The following is a 15,969-nucleotide window of genomic DNA, read 5'->3' as shown; positions in this document are numbered from 1 at the left end:
AAGCTGCCACCTGTGCTGGGCCCCAGGCTCCCCAGGGCCAGGACCAGGTTTTCCAGTGCTGGGAGCTTCCAGCTGCTGCAGCCAGGCCACAGCTCGACCTTTCAAACTCCTCTCGGTCACAAGGGCCCTGGAACATCCTCGCAGGCACTCATACCCGCTTGTAAAACTGCTGCCTCTTGTAAAAGCCCAGGCCAGGCTGCCCAAGGGGAGCCGCGCACCTACGGCAGGCAGGTAGGAACCTGCTGACGGTTCCCAGAACTGGAACTGCAGTGCTCAGGCAGAAGGAGACACAGGAGGCGGCCAGGGACACAACCCTCACAGCCATCTCCAGCAGGGAAAAAGGCTCCCTGGTCGACTTCTCTGGCCACCCGGCGCACAGCCAGAGGCAGGGTAGCATCTGTGTCAGAGCACCATGCTGAGCAGTGCTGCTTTTCCCAGCCCATGACGCCATTCCCATGACGCCAATCCCAATCTCTACCTCGCCCTCTCCATCCAGCACTTCTCGGGACATGCAGCTCTACTTCCTTCTTCCCCGGGCTTTCTGCCCACATGGTACGTCTCTCTTTCTTCCCTGGGAGAAGGCCACTGGGCTGAGGCCACCACCCATGACACCGGTTGTATTTTGTATGGAGGAGCGGAAGGCAGCACGCTGGGAAGGGTAGAAAGATTGTCAACAGGGTCCCACAGGGAACACCTGTCTGTACCGCCTAATCCATCAGCCATGCATTTTAGCGGCGATCCCCTAACGGGATAGCTCCTCCTCTTCTTGACTTCTCCGTGCCTTTTCATACCATAACTACCCAGGTGCTGTCCCCACAAAGCGGAGGGGCTGCCATGGAAAACTCGGAGCAAATGCCAGCCATTTCGACCAGAGTCCTGTCTCTGTAGAGCAGCTGGCAAGCCTCTTCACGGATCTCTTCCCCTGCGAGCAGTCCTTTGTACTGGGATGGACTTTGCTCACCAGTTGGTCCCACTGACTGTACCATGAGGTGCCCACAGAGCCCTACCACTGACAACCAAGTCCCAAGGAAGCACGAGCTGGCTTGCACCACCTCGCACCTCCAGAGCAGCCATGCATTCACCACAGAAGCCATGTACTCTGTGATCAAGGCAATCACACATACTGCCTGCAAATTACGTTTTTCATCAGAGTAATTCCACATATGGCTCTTACACATGGGCATTGCGTACAAGAAAAGCCAAGGGGTCCCTGTGGATGAAGAACAACTCATGAAAGACACCCATCAAAAGAGCTCGATACCATGCCTTGCCTTGCCTTGCCTTGCTTTGCCATGCCTTGCTTTCCCTTCCTTTGCTTTGCCTTGCCTTGCCTTGCCTTGCCTTGCCTTCCCTTCACTTCCCTTGCCTCGCCTCGCCTTGCCTACCCTTGCCTTGCCTTGCCTACCCTTGCCTTGCCTTGCCTACCCTTGCCTTGCCTTGCCTTGCTTTCCCTTGCCTTCCCTTGCCTTCCTTTCCCGTTTCTCCTCTGCATGTTTCCCATCCAGTGTGTGATCCTTCTCCACTGTCGTTGCAACCCCTCCTTCTCCGTCCCACCTCCCTCCTCCAGAAAGAAACTTGCCCCAGTTGGATGCTCCCAGTCCTTCCAGCATCCTTGCACATCCTGGTGAATACCACTCTGTTTCCCACTTTCTTACTCCTTCCCTCACCTTGTGTTTCTTCGGGCTCTAGATCAGTGGCTTGAGGAGAGGCAGCACCAGCACCGTTGAAGACGGACACTCCTCTGTGCCGGGAGAGGCTGGTAGTGAGGCGGGCGAAGATCAGGGACCATGGCCTGAAGAACAGCATAACCACAGCTAAGTGGCAAGTGCCTTGCGTCTCTCTTCTCATATCTGCTGCCAGGTGGAGAGCTGAATCGCCCCACAGGAGCCCAACAAGGCCGGGTTGCACACCAGGGAGTTGGTACCACCTTTGGAGACAAGGAGCACACCAGTCCGGCAGCGCTCAGCACAGGCCAGCATGGGCGGTACCTCACAGAAGAAGCAGTCAATGACATTGGGGCTGCGGCTGGGCAACCATAGGGTGAGTGCCACTGGGGCCAGCGAGGCGAGAGTGGCCCCAGCCTCTCAGGCCTGCCATCGCAATGGCACAGACCTTCCTCGCATGACACGGGGGATCCCTGGGGCTGGCACGTGGCCACAGATCGCTCGTAGGCCATGAGCACTGCGAGCAGGAAGGGCTGGGCCACACAGCTGCCAAAGAAGCTTGTCCTCTCCATAGATAGGAAGTGCAGTGGCATCCTGAGCATCGTGACCAATGAGCGGCCGATCACCGAGGCCCAGAATCCCAGAATCGTTGAGGTTGGAAGGCACCTCTGGTGATGGTCAGGTCCGACCCTCCTGCTCAAGCAAGGTCAGCGAGAGCAGGTTGATCAGGACGCTGGCCCGTGTAGTCCTGAATATTTCCAAGAATGGAGACTCCACAACCTGCCTGGGCAATATCTCCTGGGCTTGGCCACCCTCCGAGTAGAAGAGTTTTTCCTCGTGCCTGGGTGGAATTTCCTTCCACGCTGCTCCAGTATGCACACAAGGGCAAGTAAGCAAGCACTCCTGCCTACACGTGAGCAACTGTGGACTCGCCCGAGGACACACGAGGAAGCCCCTCGGCAGGGCAGGGCTGGAGCACGCTGGGGCAGGACAAGGCTCCAGACACGCTGACGGCGCTGGTATTTGTAGGGGACCCCCCGGAGAGAGCCTAGAGAGCAGAGGAGGCCCAACAGGCACACAAAGGCCTCCCCAGAGCGGCATTAGGAGGAAGACAGTCAAAAGCTGCAGCAGCCTGCCAGTGACCATCAGAGAGAGCTTGGAGGGTGGGAGGAAGGGGACGCGGCACATTGTCCCGCTCGGGAACCCTTTGGCATGCAGGCGAGGATTGCAGGGCTGGGAGCAGCTGGGCCCTTTCTGCCAGTGGGGCTGCCAACAAGCCCACACGAGTGCCCCAGGCCAATGTCCCCAGCCTGCACGCGACCCCTCCGGCACTTGGGACTCATCTGCTGCTGGCACTGATGTGCTCCTGTCCCAGGAATCCTTAGGTCTCCCACCCCAGCAATGAAAAGGAACCTCCAAGGGGGAGCGAGCGGGCACGACCAAACAAGGAAATGAAAAGGCAGCCGTGCAGGAAGCCAAAACACAGCCCGTATCATTAGCTGGGATGTTTTGCATTTCAGATGAGCTTCTCAGAAAATTACTACTTCCACAGAGGCTTCCTCTGGACCTGGGGCAGTGCAGGACCAGTATAAAAGCCACCCCAGCTCTTCACTCTCTCATCCGCTTCGCTCCCCTTCTTCTCCTTCGGAAGCAAGTGAGTTGGAAGCTCTGTCCTATACTGGGGCTTGGGGCTGCCACTCCTGGGAGGGGAAGCGGGGAGAAGGTCTGGCGTGGAGAGGGGCTGGGGCTGGGCTGAGGGGACTCTGGGGCTCTTGTCTAGGAAAGAGCTTTCCTGGGCCTGGCTCTCTTTGCATGGTGCCCAGGGGGACAGGCAAAGAGGTGTGTGCGCCTCCCTGCACAGCCTCCATCTCCCGCCCAGCACATGCCTTGGCTCCTCGTGGTGGGCGGACAGGCTGCTCCTCACGCACCCCCGTGCTCCCCCCTGCCCTCTCTCCCAGGTGCACCTCCAGCCCCAAGACATGTCCTGCTACAACCAGTGCCTGCCCTGCCAGCCCTGCGGCCCGACCCCGCTGGCCAACAGCTGCACCGAGCCCTGTGTCAGGCAGTGCCAGAACTCCACCGTCGTCATCGAGCCCTCCCCCGTGGTGGTGACCCTGCCCGGACCCATCCTCAGCTCCTTCCCACAGAACACCGTTGTGGGATCCTCCACCTCCGCTGCCGTTGGCAGCATCCTCAGCTCTCAGGGAGTGCCCATCAACTCCGGGTGCTGTGACCTCTCTGGCATTTCCAGCCGCTACTGCGGCAGAACATGCCTCCCTGCTAAAGCTGCCACAGGCGGCCCCGCAGAAGGACCCCAGAACCCAGAAGATGGTAGTGGACTGAGCACAGAGATCCTGGCCATCTCTTTCAGGGGGGCTGAGCATCCACCGCTCCACCTGCAAAGGCAGGCAGGCAGAGGCGTGCCTGGGCCCTCTGAAAACATGGCCCTCGTCTAACGTGCCTGTTTCTCACTCTCTTTCCTCTCTCTCTTTTCTCCTCTGTTGTCTTCTGCTGCCCTGGGCTGTGAGCACCTGCTAAGCCCCATGCGAGGAAGGACCTGCTGCCCCTCTCCCTCTCAGGGGCAGGCAGGCAGGCAGGCAGGCAGGCAGGCAGACGCCACGTGCGAACTCCACCCTGGCCAAGGGGCAAAGACTCCTAGCTACCCCTGGTGCTCCCTGCACCGTGGGCCCCACTCAGAGGACCTCCTTCCCCTCTTTCAACTCATTAAAGTTCTGCTGCATCCCAGCCTGGGCCTCTGCGTGGTCCTTCTCTCTCCGCACGCTCTCCCTGGCTTCCAGAGAGAAAGGTGTCGCTCTGGGGAGATCTTGCGGGCATAAAGGACAGCCACCGGTGTTCCCGGAGGCCTGCCTTGCTGCATCCCCGCACACAAATGCCCTCCTCAGCCTTTGAGCACGCCCTGCAGATGATGCGGGAGCCCAACCACTGTCTGAGTGAGGAGTCCATCTCCCCGGCCGCACTGCCTGCTGGTGGTGGCACTGGGGAGCTGGTTCTGCCTCCAGCAGCACCTGTGAGCCCTCCCTGGCTGGCGGCTCTTGCCTCAGGAGGGCCCCTCTCCCTGTGGCAGGTGTGGTGGTGGTGGTGGTCCTGGTTGTCAGACAGGTTGCTCCTCACGGGCCCCTGTGCGTCTCTCCCCGGTGCACCTCTGGCCACAAGACGTCTCCAGCTACAACCTCTCTCTCCCTCAGCCGAGGAAGAGAGGTGGGCTATTCCTCGCCCACTTCCCTTTGTGGCTTCCAACTACAAGCCGGTGCTTCTGCAGCATTTCAGCTCTCCTTGCGTTGACTGAGCCTTCCTTGTAGGTCTTGCAGGGATCTGGTCTATCCCCAGTCAGGCTGCCAGCATTTCTCCAGCACAGCTAGAAGAGGCGGAGTTTCTAAGTGCAGATGTGGTCTGTTTCCTGACAGCTCACTCTCTGTCTCTCTAGGCACGCACGTAGAAACAGTACCTAGGAGGATTTGCGTTATCGGCAAAAGGGATGCGTAGGGTCTTGTTCCCCCTTTCACGCCCGTTGCTCACAACACGTCCCCCATCCTTTGCCACGCGCCATCTGCAGACTCCCTCTCCCAAAAGGATAGCTCCCGGTTTTGCCGAAGGCTCAGGACTTCCCTCTTCCCTCCCGCGCTGGCAGTCCCACCGACCCACTGCCCTGCTCCTCCCCAGCCTGACACCCCTGTCTCACCAGCCTCCGCCAGTCCCACCAAGGCTGCCGGGTAAACCTGGACCGTGTCACGCTGCCCACTCCACAAGGTGCCCAGGGAGCTCCCAGGAAGTGGCAGCTGAAGCTTCTGCCAGCTCCTGTGTTCTCCTCCCTCTGCCAGCTCAAAGCCACCTCCAAACCTCAGCCCAAAGGGTGGAGCAAAACACTCTGAGGGCTGCCTGGGTTCTCACACCTCTGCCCCAGGGACCTTTTCTACTCACACCGCCCAGTGGTTAAAGCACTTGCTCGGCCAAACTAAGGGAATCAAGCTGCCACCTGTGCTGGGCCCCAGGCTCCCCAGGGCCAGGACCAGGTTTTCCAGTGCTGGGAGCTTCCAGCTGCTGCAGCCAGGCCACAGCTCGACCTTTCAAACTCCTCTCGGTCACAAGGGCCCTGAACATCCTCGCAGGCACTCATACCCGCTTGTAAAACTGCTGCCTCTTGTAAAAGCCCAGGCCAGGCTGCCCAAGGGGAGCCGGCGCACCTACGGCAGGCAGGTAGGAACCTGCTGACGGTTCCCAGAACTGGAACTGCAGTGCTCAGGCAGAAGGAGACACAGGAGGCGGCCAGGGACACAACCCTCACAGCCATCTCCAGCAGGGAAAAGGCTCCCTGGTCGACTTCTCTGGCCACCCGGCGCACAGCCAGAGGCAGGGTAGCATCTGTGTCAGAGCACCATGCTGAGCAGTGCTGCTTTTCCCAGCCCATGACGCCATTCCCATGACGCCAATCCCAATCTCTACCTCGCCCTCTCCATCCAGCACTTCTCGGGGACATGCAGCTCTACTTCCTTCTTCCCCGGGCTTTCTGCCCACATGGTACGTCTCTCTTTCTTCCCTGGGAGAAGGCCACTGGGCTGAGGCCACCACCCATGACACCGGTTGTATTTTGTATGGAGGAGCGGGAAGGCAGCACACGCTGGGAAGGGTAGAAAGATTGTCAACGGGGTCCCACAGGGAACACCTGTCTGTACCGCCTAATCCATCAGCCATGCATTTTAGCGGCGATCCCCTAACGGATAGCTCCTCCTCTTCTTGACTTCTCCGTGCCTTTTCATACCATAACTACCCAGGTGCTGTCCCCACAAAGCGGAGGGGCTGCCATGGAAAACTCGGAGCAAATGCCAGCCATTTCGACCAGAGTCCTGTCTCTGTAGAGCAGCTGGCAAGCCTCTTCACGGATCTCTTCCCTGCGAGCAGTCCTTTGTACTGGGATGGACTTTGCTCACCAGTTGGTCCCACTGACTGTACCATGAGGTGCCCACAGAGCCCTACCACCGACAACCAAGTCCCAAGGAAGCACGAGCTGGCTTGCACCACCTCGCACCTCCAGAGCAGCCATGCATTCACCACAGAAGCCATGTACTCTGTGATCAAGGCAATCACACATACTGCCTGCAAATTACGTTTTTCATCAGAGTAATTCCACATATGGCTCTTACACATGGGCATTGCGTCAAGAAAAGCCAAGGGGTCCCTGTGGATGAAGAACAACTCATGAAAGACACCCATCAAAAGAGCTCGATACCATGCCTTGCCTTGCCTTGCCTTGCTTTGCCATGCCTTGCTTTCCCTTCCTTTGCTTTGCCTTGCCTTGCCTTGCCTTGCCTTGCCTTCCCTTCACTTCCCTTGCCTCGCCTCGCCTTGCCTACCCTTGCCTTGCCTTGCCTACCCTTGCCTTGCCTTGCCTACCCTTGCCTTGCCTTGCCTTGCTTTCCCTTGCCTTCCCTTGCCTTCCTTTCCCGTTTCTCCTCTGCATGTTTCCCATCCAGTGTGTGATCCTTCTCCACTGTCGTTGCAACCCCTCCTTCTCCGTCCCACCTCCCCTCCTCCAGAAAGAAACTTGCCCCAGTTGGATGCTCCCAGTCCTTCCAGCATCCTTGCACATCCTGGTGAATACCACTCTGTTTCCCACTTTCTTACTCCTTCCCTCACCTTGTGTTTCTTCGGGCTCTAGATCAGTGGCTTGAGGAGAGGCAGCACCAGCACCGTTGAAGACGGACACTCCTCTGTGCCGGGAGAGGCTGGTAGTGAGGCGGGCGAAGATCAGGGACCATGGCCTGAAGAACAGCATAACCACAGCTAAGTGGCAAGTGCCTTGCGTCTCTCTTCTCATATCTGCTGCCAGGTGGAGAGCTGAATCGCCCCACAGGAGCCCAACAAGGCCGGGTTGCACACCAGGAGTTGGTACCACCTTTGGAGACAAGGAGCACACCAGTCCGGCAGCGCTCAGCACAGGCCAGCATGGGCGGTACCTCACAGAAGAAGCAGTCAATGACATTGGGGCTGCGGCTGGGCAACCATAGGGTGAGTGCCACTGGGGCCAGCGAGGGGAGAGTGGCCCCAGCCCTCAGGCCTGCCATCGCAATGGCACAGACCTTCCTCGCATGACACGGGGGATCCCTGGGGCTGGCACGTGGCCACAGATCGCTCGTAGGCCATGACTGCGAGCAGGAAGGGCTGGGCCACACAGCTGCCAAAGAAGCTTGTCCTCTCCATAGATAGGAAGTGCAGTGGCATCCTGAGCATCGTGACCAATGAGCGGCCGATCACCGAGGCCCAGAATCCCAGAATCGTTGAGGTTGGAAGGCACCTCTGGTGATGGTCAGGTCCGACCCTCCTGCTCAAGCAGGGTCAGCGAGGAGCAGGTTGATCAGGACGCTGGCCCGTGTAGTCCTGAATATTTCCAAGAATGGAGACTCCACAACCTGCCTGGGCAATATCTCCTGGGCTTGGCCACCCTCCGAGTAGAAGAGTTTTTCCTCGTGCCTGGGTGGAATTTCCTTCCACGCTGCTCCAGTATGCACACAAGGGCAAGTAAGCAAGCACTCCTGCCTACACGTGAGCAACTGTGGACTCGCCCGAGGACACACGAGGAAGCCCTCGGCAGGGCAGGGCTGGAGCACGCAGGGGCAGGACAAGGCTCCAGACACGCTGACGGCGCTGGTATTTGTAGGGGACCCCCCGGAGAGAGCCTAGAGAGCAGAGGAGGCCCAACAGGCACACAAAGGCCTCCCCAGAGCGGCATTAGGAGGAAGACAGTCAGCTGCAGCAGCCTGCCAGTGACCATCAGAGAGAGCTTGGAGGGTGGGAGGAAGGACGCGGCACATTGTCCCGCTCGGGAACCCTTTGGCATGCAGGCGAGGATTGCAGGGCTGGGAGCAGCTGGGCCCCTTTCTGCCAGTGGGGCTGCCAACAAGCTCTGCACACGAGTGCCCCAGGCCAATGTCCCCAGCCTGCACGCGACCCCTCCGGCACTTGGGACTCATCTGCTGCTGGCACTGATGTGCTCCTGTCCCAGGAATCCTTAGGTCTCCCACCCCAGCAATGAAAAGGAACCTCCAAGGGGGAGCGAGCGGGCACGACCAAACAAGGAAATGAAAAGGCAGCCGTGCAGGAAGCCAAAACACAGCCCGTATCATTAGCTGGGATGTTTTGCATTTCAGATGAGCTTCTCAGAAAATTACTACTTCCACAGAGGCTTCCTCTGGACCTGGGGCAGTGCAGGACCAGTATAAAAGCCACCCCAGCTCTTCACTCTCTCATCCGCTTCGCTCCCCTTCTTCTCCTTCGGAAGCAAGTGAGTTGGAAGCTCTGTCCGATACTGGGGCTTGGGGCTGCCACTCCTGGGAGGGGAAGCGGGAGAAGGTCTGGCGTGGAGAGGGGCTGGGGCTGGGCTGAGGGACTCTGGGGCTCTTGTCTAGGAAAGAGCTTTCCTGGGCCTGGCTCTCTTTGCATGGTGCCCAGGGGACAGGCAAAGAGGTGTGTGCGCCTCCCTGCACAGCCTCCATCTCCCCGCCCAGCACATGCCTTGGCTCCTCGTGGTGGGCGGACAGGCTGCTCCTCACGCACCCCCGTGCTCCCCCCTGCCCTCTCTCCCAGGTGCACCTCCAGCCCCAAGACATGTCCTGCTACAACCAGTGCCTGCCCTGCCAGCCCTGCGGCCCGACCCCGCTGGCCAACAGCTGCACCGAGCCCTGTGTCAGGCAGTGCCAGAACTCCACCGTCGTCATCGAGCCCTCCCCCGTGGTGGTGACCCTGCCCGGACCCATCCTCAGCTCCTTCCCACAGAACACCGTTGTGGGATCCTCCACCTCCGCTGCCGTTGGCAGCATCCTCAGCTCTCAGGGAGTGCCCATCAACTCCGGGTGCTGTGACCTCTCTGGCATTTCCAGCCGCTACTGCGGCAGAACATGCCTCCCCTGCTAAAGCTGCCACAGGCGGCCCCGCAGAAGGACCCCCAGGAACCCAGAAGATGGTAGTGGACTGAGCACAGAGATCCTGGCCATCTCTTTCAGGGGGGCTGAGCATCCACCGCTCCACCTGCAAAGGCAGGCAGGCAGAGGCGTGCCTGGGCCCTCTGAAAACATGGCCTCGTCTAACGTGCCTGTTTCTCACTCTCTTTCCTCTCTCTCTTTCTCTGTTGTCTTCTGCTGCCCTGGGCTGTGAGCACCTGCTAAGCCCCATGCGAGGAAGGACCTGCTGCCCCTCTCCCTCTCAGGGGCAGGCAGGCAGGCAGGCAGGCAGGCAGGCAGACGCCACGTGCGAACTCCACCCTGGCCAAGGGGCAAAGACTCCTAGCTACCCCTGGTGCTCCCTGCACCGTGGGCCCCACTCAGAGGACCTCCTTCCCCTCTTTCAACTCATTAAAGTTCTGCTGCATCCCAGCCTGGGCCTCTGCGTGGTCCTTCTCTCTCCGCACGCTCTCCCTGGCTTCCAGAGAGAAAGGTGTCGCTCTGGGGAGATCTTGCAGGCATAAAGGACAGCCACCGGTGTTCCCGGAGGCCTGCCTTGCTGCATCCCCGCACACAAATGCCCTCCTCAGCCTTTGAGCACGCCCTGCAGATGATGCGGGAGCCCAACCACTGTCTGAGTGAGGAGTCCATCTCCCCGGCCGCACTGCCTGCTGGTGGTGGCACTGGGAGCTGGTTCTGCCTCCAGCAGCACCTGTGAGCCCTCCCTGGCTGGCAGCTCTTGCCTCAGGAGGGCCCCTCTCCCTGTGGCAGGTGTGGTGGTGGTGGTGGTCCTGGTTGTCAGACAGGTTGCTCCTCACGGGCCCCTGTGCGTCTCTCCCCGGTGCACCTCTGGCCACAAGACGTCTCCAGCTACAACCTCTCTCTCTCTCAGCCGAGGAAGAGAGGTGGGCTATTCCTCGCCCACTTCCCTTTGTGGCTTCCAACTACAAGCCGGTGCTTCTGCAGCATTTCAGCTCTCCTTGCGTTGACTGGAGCCTTTCCTTGTAGGTCTTGCAGGGATCTGGTCTATCCCCAGTCAGGCTGCCAGCATTTCCTCCAGCACAGCTAGAAGAGGCGGAGTTTCTAAGTGCAGATGTGGTCTGTTTCCTGACAGCTCACTCTCTGTCTCTCTAGGCACGCACGTAGAAACAGTACCTAGGAGGATTTGCGTTATCGGCAAAAGGGATGCGTAGGGTCTTGATTCCCCTTTCTCGCCCGGTGCTCACCACACGTCCCCATCCTTTGCCACGCGCCATCTGCAGACTCCCTCTCCCAAAAGGATAGCTCCCGGTTTTGCCGAAGGCTCAGGACTTCCCTCTTCCCCCTCCCGCGCTGGCAGTCCCACCGACCCACTGCCCTGCTCCTCCCCAGCCTGACACCCCTGTCTCACCAGCCTCCGCCAGTCCCACCAAGGCTGCCGGGTAAACCTGGACCGTGTCACGCTGCCCACTCCACAAGGTGCCCAGGAGCTCCCAGGAAGTGGCAGCTGAAGCTTGCCAGCTCCTGTGTTCTCCTCCCTCTGCCAGCTCAAAGCCACCTCCAAACCTCAGCCCAAAGGGTGGAGCAAAACACTCTGAGGGCTGCCTGGGTTCTCACACCTCTGCCCCAGGGACCTTTTCTACTCACACCGCCTAGTGGTTAAAGCACTTGCTCGGCCAAACTAAGGGAATCAAGCTGCCACCTGTGCTGGGCCCCAGGCTCCCCAGGGCCAGGACCAGGTTTTCCAGTGCTGGGAGCTTCCAGCTGCTGCAGCCAGGCCACAGCTCGACCTTTCAAACTCCTCTCGGTCACAAGGGCTCCTGAACATCCTCGCAGGCACTCATACCCGCTTGTAAAACTGCTGCCTCTTGTAAAAGCCCAGGCCAGGCTGCCCAAGGGGAGCCGCGCACCTACGGCAGGCAGGTAGGAACCTGCTGACGGTTCCCAGAACTGGAACTGCAGTGCTCAGGCAGAAGGAGACACAGGAGGCGGCCAGGGACACAACCCTCACAGCCATCTCCAGCAGGGAAAAAGGCTCCCTGGTCGACTTCTCTGGCCACCCGGCGCACAGCCAGAGGCAGGGTAGCATCTGTGTCAGAGCACCATGCTGAGCAGTGCTGCTTTTCCCAGCCCATGACGCCATTCCCATGACGCCAATCCCAATCTCTACCTCGCCCTCTCCATCCAGCACTTCTCGGGACATGCAGCTCTACTTCCTTCTTCCCCGGGCTTTCTGCCCACATGGTACGTCTCTTCTTCCCTGGGAGAAGGCCACTGGGCTGAGGCCACCACCCATGACACCGGTTGTATTTTTGTATGGAGGAGCGGAAGGCAGCACGCTGGGAAGGGTAGAAAGATTGTCAACGGGGTCCCACAGGGAACACCTGTCTGTACCGCCTAATCCATCAGCCATGCATTTTAGCGGCGATCCCCTCAACGGGATAGCTCCTCCTCTTCTTGACTTCTCCGTGCCTTTTCATACCATAACTACCCAGGTGCTGTCCCCACAAAGCGGAGGGGCTGCCATGGAAAACTCGGAGCAAATGCCAGCCATTTCGACCAGAGTCCTGTCTCTGTAGAGCAGCTGGCAAGCCTCCTTCACGGATCTCTTCGCCTGCGAGCAGTCCTTTGTACTGGGATGGACTTTGCTCACCAGTTGGTCCCACTGACTGTACCATGAGGTGCCCACAGAGCCCTACCACCGACAACCAAGTCTCCAAGGAAGCACGAGCTGGCTTGCACCACCCTCGCACCTCCAGGAGCAGCCATGCATTCACCACAGAAGCCATGTACTCTGTGATCAAGGCAATCACACATACTGCTCTGCAAATTACGTTTTTCATCAGAGTAATTCCACATATGGCTCTTTACACATGGGCATTGCGTCAAGAAAAGCCAAGGGTCCCTGTGGATGAAGAACAACTCATGAAAGACACCCATCAAAAGAGCTCGATACCATGCCTTGCCTTGCCTTGCCTTGCTTTGCCATGCCTTGCTTTCCTTCCTTTGCTTTGCCTACCCTTGCCTTGCCTTGCCTTGCCTTCCCTTCACTTCCCTTGCCTTGCCTCGCCTTGCCTACCCTTGCCTTGCCTTGCCTACCCTTGCCTTGCCTTGCCTACCCTTGCCTTGCCTTGCCTTGCTTTCCCTTGCCTTCCCTTGCCTTCCTTTCCCGTTTCTCCTCTGCATGTTTCCCATCCAGTGTGTGATCCTTCTCCACTGTCGTTGCAACCCTCCTTCTCCCGTCCCACCTCCCTCCTCCAGAAAGAAACTTGCCCCAGTTGGATGCTCCCAGTCCTTCCAGCATCCTTGCACATCCTGGGTGAATACCACTCTGTTTCCCACTTTCTTACTCCTTCCCTCACCTTGTGTTTCTTCGGGCTCTAGATCAGTGGCTTGGAGGAGAGGCAGCACCAGCACCGTTGAAGACGGACACTCCTCTGTGCGGGAGAGGCTGGTAGTGAGGCGGGCGAAGATCAGGGACCATGGCCTGAAGAACAGCATAACCACAGCTAAGTGGCAAGTGCGCTTGCGTCTCTCTTCTCATATCTGCTGCCAGGTGGAGAGCTGAATCGCCCCACAGGAGCCCAACAAGGCCGGGTTGCACACCAGGGAGTTGGTACCACCTTTGGAGACAAGGAGCACACCAGTCCGGCAGCGCTCAGCACAGGCCAGCATGGGCGGTACCTCACAGAAGAAGCAGTCAATGACATTGGGGCTGCGGCTGGGCAACCTATAGGGTGAGTGCCACTGGGGCCAGCGAGGGAGAGTGGCCCCAGCCCTCAGGCCTGCCATCGCAATGGCACAGACCTTCCCTCGCATGACACGGGGGATCCCTGGGGCTGGCACGTGGCCACAGATCGCTCGTAGGCCATGACTGCGAGCAGGAAGGGCTGGGCCACACAGCTGCCAAAGAAGCTTGTCCTCTCCATAGATAGGAAGTGCAGTGGCATCCTGAGCATCGTGACCAATGAGCGGCCGATCACCGAGGCCCAGAATCCCAGAATCGTTGAGGTTGGAAGGCACCTCTGGTGATGGTCAGGTCCGACCCTCCTGCTCAAGCAGGGTCAGCGAGAGCAGGTTGATCAGGACGCTGGCCCGTGTAGTCCTGAATATTTCCAAGAATGGAGACTCCACAACCTGCCTGGGCAATATCTCCTGGGCTTGGCCACCCTCCGAGTAGAAGAGTTTTTCCTCGTGCCTGGGTGGAATTTCCTTCCACGCTGCTCCAGTATGCACACAAGGGCAAGTAAGCAAGCACTCCTGCCTACACGTGAGCAACTGTGGACTCGCCCGAGGACACACGAGGAAGCCCTCGGCAGGGCAGGGCTGGAGCACGCTGGGGCAGGACAAGGCTCCAGACACGCTGACGGCGCTGGTATTTGTAGGGGACCCCCCGGAGAGAGCCTAGAGAGCAGAGGGAGGCCCAACAGGCACACAAAGGCCTCCCCAGAGCGGCATTAGGAGGAAGACAGTCAAAAGCTGCAGCAGCCTGCCAGTGACCATCAGAGAGAGCTTGGAGGGTGGGAGGAAGGGGACGCGGCACATTGTCCCGCTCGGGAACCCTTTGGCATGCAGGCGAGGATTGCAGGGCTGGGAGCAGCTGGGCCCTTTCTGCCAGTGGGGCTGCCAACAAGCCCACACGAGTGCCCCAGGCCAATGTCCCCAGCCTGCACGCGACCCCTCCGGCACTTGGGACTCATCTGCTGCTGGCACTGATGTGCTCCTGTCCCAGGAACTTTAGGTCTCCCACCCCAGCAATGAAAAGGAACCTCCAAGGGGGAGCGAGCGGGCACGACCAAACAAGGAAATGAAAAGGCAGCTTCGTGCAGGAAGCCAAAACACAGCCCGTATCATTAGCTGGGGATGTTTTGCATTTCCCAGATGAGCTTCTCAGAAAATTACTACTTCCACAGAGGCTTCCTCTGGACCTGGGAGGCAGTGCAGGACCCGAGTATAAAAAGCCACCCCAGCTCTTCACTCTCTCCATCCGCTTCGCCTCCCCTTCTTCCTCCTTCGGAAGCTTAAGTGAGGTTGGAAGCTCTGTCCTATACTGGGGCTTGGGGCTGCCACTCCTGGGAGGGGCGCGCGGAGGGAAGATGTCTGGGCGTGGGAGAGGGGCTGGGGCTGGAGCTGAGGGAAGACTCTGGGGCTCTTGTCTAGGAAAGCAGCTTTCCCTGGGCCTGGCCTCTCTTTGCATGGTGCCCAGGGGGACAGGCAAAGAGGAGTGTGTGCGCCTCCCTGCACAGCGCTTCCATCTCCCCGCCCAGCACATGCCTTTGGCTCCCTACGTGGTGGGCGGACAGGCTGCTCCCTGCCACGCACTCCCCATGCCCTCCCCCTGCTCCCTCTCTCCCAGGTGCACCTCCAGCCCCAAGACATGTCCTGCTACAAACCAGTGCCTGCCCTGCCAGCCTCTTGCGGCCCGACCCTCTGCCTGGCCAACAGCTGCATCTCGAGCCCTGTGTCAGGCAGTGCCAGAACTCCACCGTCGTCAGGGTTCGAGCCCTCCCCGTGGTGGTGACCCTGCCCGGACCCATCCTCAGCTCCTTCCCACAGAACACCGCGTTGTGGGATCCTCCACCCTCTCCGGCTGCCGCGTTGGGCAGCATCCTCAGCTCTCAGGGAGGTGCCCATCAACTCTCGGGGTGCTGTGTGACCTCTCTGGCATTTCCAGCCGCTACTGCGGCAGAACATGCCTCCCTCTGCTAAAGCTGCACACAGGCGGCCCCGCAGAAGGACCCTCAGGAACCCAGAAGATGGTAGTGGACTGAGCACAGAGATCCTGGGCCATCTCTTTCAGGGGGGCTGGAGCATCCACCGCTCCACCTGCAAAGGCAGGCAGGCAGAGGCGTGCTCTGGGCTCCTCTGAAAACATGGCTATTCCTCTCAGTCCTAACGTGCACCCTGTTTCTCACTCTCTTTCCTCTCTCTTTCTCTCTGTTGTCTTCTGCTGCCCTGGGCTGTGAGCACCTGCTAAGCTTCCTCCCACATGCGTAGGAAGGCACCTGCTGCCCCTCTCCCTCTCAGGGGCAGGCAGGCAGGCAGGCAGGCAGGCAGGGCAGACGGGCCCACGTGCGAACCCACCCTGGCCAAGGGCGCAAAGAGCTCTAGCTACCCCTGGTGCTCTCCCTGCACCGTGGGCCCCACTCAGAAGGGACCCTTCCCTTCCCCTCTTTCAACTCATTAAAAGTTCTGCTGCATCCCAGCTCTGGGCCCTCTGCGTGGTCCTTCTCTCTCCGCAGAGACGCTCTCCCTGGCTTCCAGAGAGAAAAGGTGTCGCCTTCTGGGGAGATCTTTGCGGTGCATAAAGGACAGCCACCGGTGTTCCCGGAGGCCTGCCTTGCTGCATCCCTCTTCTGCACACCAAATGCCCT

The 15,969-nt window shown here is 59.5% G+C and overlaps 1 pseudogene; it reads left to right on the top strand.

Moving 5' to 3' along the window:
* The first annotated feature begins 8,827 nt into the window (after positions 1-8,827).
* LOC140645934 (feather keratin Cos2-3-like) lies at positions 8,828-9,590 on the top strand (annotated as a pseudogene).
* The last annotated feature ends 6,379 nt before the right edge of the window (positions 9,591-15,969 follow it).

The sequence above is a fragment of the Ciconia boyciana genome, unplaced genomic scaffold, assembly GCF_034638445.1.
Source record: "Ciconia boyciana unplaced genomic scaffold, ASM3463844v1 HiC_scaffold_49, whole genome shotgun sequence".
In the NCBI taxonomy this organism is placed as follows: Eukaryota; Metazoa; Chordata; class Aves; order Ciconiiformes; family Ciconiidae; genus Ciconia; species Ciconia boyciana.
Note: the sequence above shows the minus strand (reverse complement) of the source record. Positions and strands in the feature narration are given on the sequence as shown.